Below are 5,882 nucleotides of genomic sequence, written 5' to 3' on the forward strand. Positions count from 1 at the left end.
AGACCTGCCCTAGCTGGAGTGTGGCAGGAAGCCTGAAGGCCCCTCAATTCACCTTCTATCCATACCTTTGCCCTACCCTGTGGTAGCCAGGGTGGCCTCTCAGCAGTGACCACATCACTGAGATTCTTGGGTGTGATTTTGTGTATCTCTCCTCAAGGCATGGAAGGGAAGGTGTGCTGCTGAAGTGCGGAGAGAAAGCTCGAGGGGGGACAGGAGCCTGGAGAGAGAGAGCCCAAAAGATACAAGGCCCCATTCCAGGATACTCTTCTAGATAAAGATATGCCTTTCCAGGCTTACTGGAAAAAGCTTCCTTTTCTTAGAAACAAAATAGACATTCAGAACTGGGAAAAACCTCATAATAATGGTAATTATAAACATTTTCCAGTGTGATGAATTCACCAGTCTCTTTCAAAACCCTTTGGGCTTGGTGAATTTTTCTTCCATAAAAACAAAACCACAACACTTTGGGCTTCCTTTTGTCTTGCCCTCTCTCCTTTTAAGCATAAAAGTATGGCTTAATTTTACTCTTGAGAAAAGAGAGCTAAATAATTGGTAAAGTGAATGAAGTCTGAGTCTTCAGAAAAGTCTCAACTCGCACCATAATACACATTGGAATAATCTTTTATATGCAGCCCTGCACGTCCCTCATCTCCAGGGATTCTGACTCTAGTTAACAATAACTTGACATCCAGTTTAAACTGTTTTAAACTTTGACGTGGAAGAAATTGATTGACTATTAACACCATGTTTGGAAGTTCATACTTGCAGCATTTCCAATATGTTTGAATGCTTATGTGGATTTTTCTTTTTAAATGTAGATGCCATTTCCTCAAACGTCAACAGAAAAATGCTTTTCTGGGGGCAAGTGTTTTGTTTTTTTGCCATCATTGTTATTAATTTTTCAAGCTCATTAACAATTGAAATTATTAAACTGAGCTCTACTGACATCTGCTGGACAAAACCTGTTTTTCATTATATTACCAACTCAGTAATGTTTAGGTTTTGCTAATTTGATGATTACTGTTAATTAAACCAATCAGAGTTGTACTAAATAGAAAAGAGAACCAAGCTAAACATAAGATCATGAATCAGCATGCATACACCTGAGTAAAGGTTTCTGTGTCCATTGCTCTCGCTGGAAGAACCATTTTGCAGTTTGGTGGTTTAACACATTTTCTGAGTGCCCTCTAGGTATTAGACACTGTACATACACAGTGGGTCAGTACTTGGACAGGGCCACTTCTTACAAGGAGCAGAAGGTGTGGTGGGGAAGACATATGTCTGAACAGATTATTTCAGGAAGTATTCTCTCCATAGAGCCTCCTCTCTCAGCAGCAAGTCGGGCTGTACTCGTCATGGAGGGAATAAAGCAGAGCAGTAACATGTTATCCATTAGGCCAGTGGTTCTCAACCTTCCTCATGCCGCGCCCTTTAATACAGTTCCTCATGTTGTGGTGACCCCCAATTTCATTGTTACAAATTGAACATAATTAAAGCGCAGTGACTAGTCACAATAACAATATGTAATTATATATGTGATTTCCGATGGTCTTAGGCGACCCCTGTGAAAGGGTCGTTCGACCCCCAAAGGGGTCGCGACCCACAGGTTGAGAACCGCTGCATTAGGCGATGATTAGTTTTACTTAGTACTAGGAGTTTTTCATGGGCCTAAAAATATGTGTGTGTGTGTTCCAAAATGTAGCAAGAAAGCAACAACTTGTAAATTAAATATCAGTGGGAGCACAGCTCCTAGGCTGCTGGGTATTAGATGAAGACATGAGAGGTTGTAGGCATATACAGGAGAGACCTTATTGTAGACCAAGTAGCCATTGCTACTACAGGAGCCATCCAACAAAGTAGTTCTTCAAAAGCCCCACAAAAGCAGCCGCGCAAAAGCAGCCGCGCACTGCCTGGTCAGTGGCAACTTATATACACGCTCCAGCAAAAGAGGCCTCGTGCCAATTAGTGACGCTCGTGCTACATTATCCTAAGCAGGTTACATAAGGGTGCGCTTGCGCAGTATGTATATTGCTACTATTGAGCCATTGCCCTCTCACCCGTGTAGGACAAAGGGGCCTTTCACCTAATAATACTGCCTGCATGCACGAGTATGGCAAATTGGCCTTGATCATCCGGCGTACTCTGGTTAGGGTTCCCACAATGTCTACAGACCATATGATGTTAACCTCACCATTTTTTTTTCTCTTCTGAATAGGGTATGATTTTTAATGAACATGATCAGGAGTTGAGAGACTTGGGGTATCAGAAACATGCCTTCAATATGCTTAACAACCCCTTGGACTACCACAGAGATGTGCCAGACAAGGAATGCAGCTCGTAAAGAGAAGGCATACCCTACGGATCTGCCAGTCACTAGTGTTGTTATTTGTTTCTACGACGAAGCCTTGTCCGCTTTGCTGCGGACTGTGCACGGCATCCTGGGCCGCATACCAACCCGGCTTCTCCATGAAATCCTCCTCATGGACGACAACAGGGACTTCCGTGATTTGAAAGGAGAACTAGATGAATTTGTCCAAAAACACCTCCCTGGAAAAATTAAATTAATAAGAAATACAAAGCGTGAGGGATTGATTCGAGGAAGAATGACAGGAGCAGCCCATGGAGCAGGAGACGCCCTGGTGCTCCTGGACAGCCACCGTGAAGTGAGTGTGACGTGGCTGCAGCCCTCGCTGGCTGCCCTCCGGGAGGACCACGGACGGTCCTGTGCCTGGTGATCGATCTCATCTGTGGACTCGCTGGCCTACAGCTCCTCCCCTGTGGTGCCTGGAGGGTTCAACTGGGGACTGCACTTCAAATGGGATCTTGTTCCCCTTTCTGAGCTCGGAGGGCCAGAAGGAGCTACGCACCAGTTATGTCTCCTACAATGGCTGGGGGACTGTGCGCCACGAACAGAAGCTACTTTAGTGACCTCGGGCAGTGTGACAGCAGCATGGATATCTGGGAGGGGAAACGTGGAAATGTCATTTCGGATTGGGATGTGTGGGGTAAGCTCTTCATCATTCCTTGCTCCAGAGCCAGACACATTGTCCTTACAAATGGCGGCTAAGTGGATGCTGCACAGGCACGATCCCAGGTCCACACTGGAATTACAACTAAAATACAGAAAAACTTACTGAATAATCAATGGAAGACTCGCTGGAGAGAACCCTGACACTTGAGGATGGAAAGTGGAGACCACATAGAGGCTGGTAAGAGGGGCGGAGATGCGAAAGGGTTGAAGTTCCGGAGAGTTATCTCAGCTGTGAGGGTTGCCACTGAGAACTCTGGGGTCTAATCCCCAAGCTGGAGCAGAGAACACCAGAACTGAGAAGGGTACCCACATAGTATCTGGCTGTGAAAAGCAGCAGCGGGGTAGCTGTCTGCGAGGGAGAGATGGCTAGAAATTCAGGCACCCTCTTAAAGGACCAACGCATAAAATTCCCTGTGGAGCCAACCATCTTGTGCTCCAAGGCAGCAGCAGCAGAGTGGACTGGAGCAGGGTGAGTAGAAGCCGGGTTCAAGGCTCTGGGCACCCGGTTTCCTGTGCTGAGCCATTCCCTCAAGCTGCAGAGGTAGCCTTTCCCACAAAGACAATTGCTATACCGACAACATTGCCTAGGGAGAAGACAGCTGACCCACTCTATTGGAAAACACCTTGCCCCTTACATAGACAGAGAGTAACAGTTAGCCTCCAGGCAGAAACAATTGCCCCACCCTATTGACCTCACTATTTTTATTTTATTATTATTATTATTATTATTATTATTTTAACTTCACTATTTTTAAATTTAGTGCTTCTCAAGCATGCCTGTGACCTGAGTCATTGGAAGGACTGTTAAGGCAGATTGGTGGCTCCATGGCCAGAGTTTATGACTCAGTAGACCTTGAGTGGGCCCTAGATTTTGCATTTCTAACAAGTTCCAGGTAACGCTAATGAATGTTGCTTCTCCAGAAACTGCACTTTGAGAACCAACAGTCTGAGCATGTTAATTCACCTGTTTGGGCTTGAGCACCCAGGTAGTCGGTAGCAACACTGGCTGAATTAGGAAGTTCTGTTGAAGGGGGCAACTTGCAGGCATGAGAGGTAGAAAATATGATAAATTTGACTTTTTAAAGGAAATAGAAGAAAAGGCCATCAAAGCCAGAGCTACAAGATAGTCTTTCAATGTATTTTAATAAAATATGGATGCAACCCGATTTTTAACTGGGCAGGTGAGAGCTTGTAAAATGTAAAATAGCACATGCTATGCATTCAGTGTTAAAAGTGGAAGAAAATTCACTGGTTATGTGAGTCATCTAAGCTTGGATCGATTCCTGGTACAGGGCTCCCAGGGCATATGCGTATGTGAGCAGGAGTAGGAACACAGTCACTTGTAGCAGCCTTTCAATTGAGGAGAACTAATGGGTTTTCCTATTTGTAATGAAGTTTCAAGCTTCCTGGGTCAGTTCTGTTCTTAAGCACTGAAGTGTCCCTGGATAAATGACCTCCGAGGTACTATAGACCCGCATCGCCTTATGAAGTTCTCACGTAGGAAATATGGCAAGTAGATAATGGCAAATTAGAAAAAAATGAGACTGCTAGTGTACATTTATTGCTTGGAACATGCTAAGAAAAAAATTGGAAAAAGGAATGAGATTGATCTGCTTTTGAGTTTTAACAAAACCTTTAAGAAGTTGGCTGGCTAATAATGTATCATAAATTCTAAACAGGGGGCAGAGGGGTCTAATTTTCCTCATACAGGCCTTGATTCCAGATGACTCAAATTAATTCTTTAGCATAGCTCTCGTCCATATGATTCTCATGTTATCAGAAGCTTATGAGTCTTCGAATTGAGAAAGGTTCTAAATCCTTGGCTATTCCCCCATTAAAATTATAAATACATATTTGTTCCAAGTCCATTTCTTTCACTTGCTACAATCACCACCACAGAAAATTGGTCACCTCAAGACCGTATTGCCTTGACATTGTGTCTCCATCAGAAATCAGACACTAGTCTTTCCAGGGCTGTCATGCTCTTGCTCCTAGTGATTCACATTCATCTATCAAGTCTTGACTTTATCAGCTGATTTCTTTCCTTCCTTCCTTCCTTCCTTCCTTCCTTCCTTCCTTCCTTCCTTCCTTCCTTCCTTCCTTCCTTCCTTCCTTCCTTCCTTCCTTCTCTACTGAGTCAGGATCCCATGCTGGATTGCTTTATCTAGTCCCTCCTACTCAAAGAAAGCTCTGAGGACAGCAGCATGGCATCATCTGGGAGCTTGTTAGGAACGTGGGATCTCAGGCCCCATTGGACTGGCATTTTAGAGTCATTTTCATAAGATCCACAGTTGTACACATAATTCAGAGGCCCTGCCTTTAATGCTTTTTTTTGATGTGCTTTTTAACTCTCATACACTTCTTCCTCTTTCCATTACTCATGCAAAGCCAGTCCTGGTGAGGTTCCATATCACATCGAAATTACCTGTTTATATTTATCTCCAGATGTAAACAATCTTTTGTGAGCAGGTATTACCTTTTCCTAATTCCAGCTAGATGCTGTACTTAGCATATTCTAGCAGCACAGTTAACATTGTTTGGGTTGAAGTTTTTCAAGTAAGTTGCTATTGTAAGTCATGAACCAGTTATGAAGGTGCTAATGACTAATAGATATTTTATAAAGAGACTAGAGGCCCGGTGCACAAAAATTTGTGCACTCTGGGGGAGGGGGTCCCTCAGCCTGGCCTGTGCCCTCTCACAGTCTGGGACCCCTTGGGAGATAAGGACCTGCTGGCTTAGGCCTGCTCCCGGGTGGCAGAGGGCGGGCCCAATCCCTAGGTGCAGCCCCTGGTCGGGCTCAGAGCAGGGCCGATTGGGGAGTTGGGGCGCCGCCCCCTGTCATGCACAGAGC

The 5,882-nt window shown here is 44.7% G+C and overlaps 1 pseudogene; it reads left to right on the plus strand.

Annotated features, from left to right (window-relative positions):
• Positions 1-2,167: 2,167 nt before the first annotated feature.
• Positions 2,168-3,417, plus strand: LOC132237920 (polypeptide N-acetylgalactosaminyltransferase 11-like; annotated as a pseudogene).
• The last annotated feature ends 2,465 nt before the right edge of the window (positions 3,418-5,882 follow it).

The sequence above is a fragment of the Myotis daubentonii genome, chromosome 7, assembly GCF_963259705.1.
Source record: "Myotis daubentonii chromosome 7, mMyoDau2.1, whole genome shotgun sequence".
Taxonomy (NCBI): domain Eukaryota; kingdom Metazoa; phylum Chordata; class Mammalia; order Chiroptera; family Vespertilionidae; genus Myotis; species Myotis daubentonii.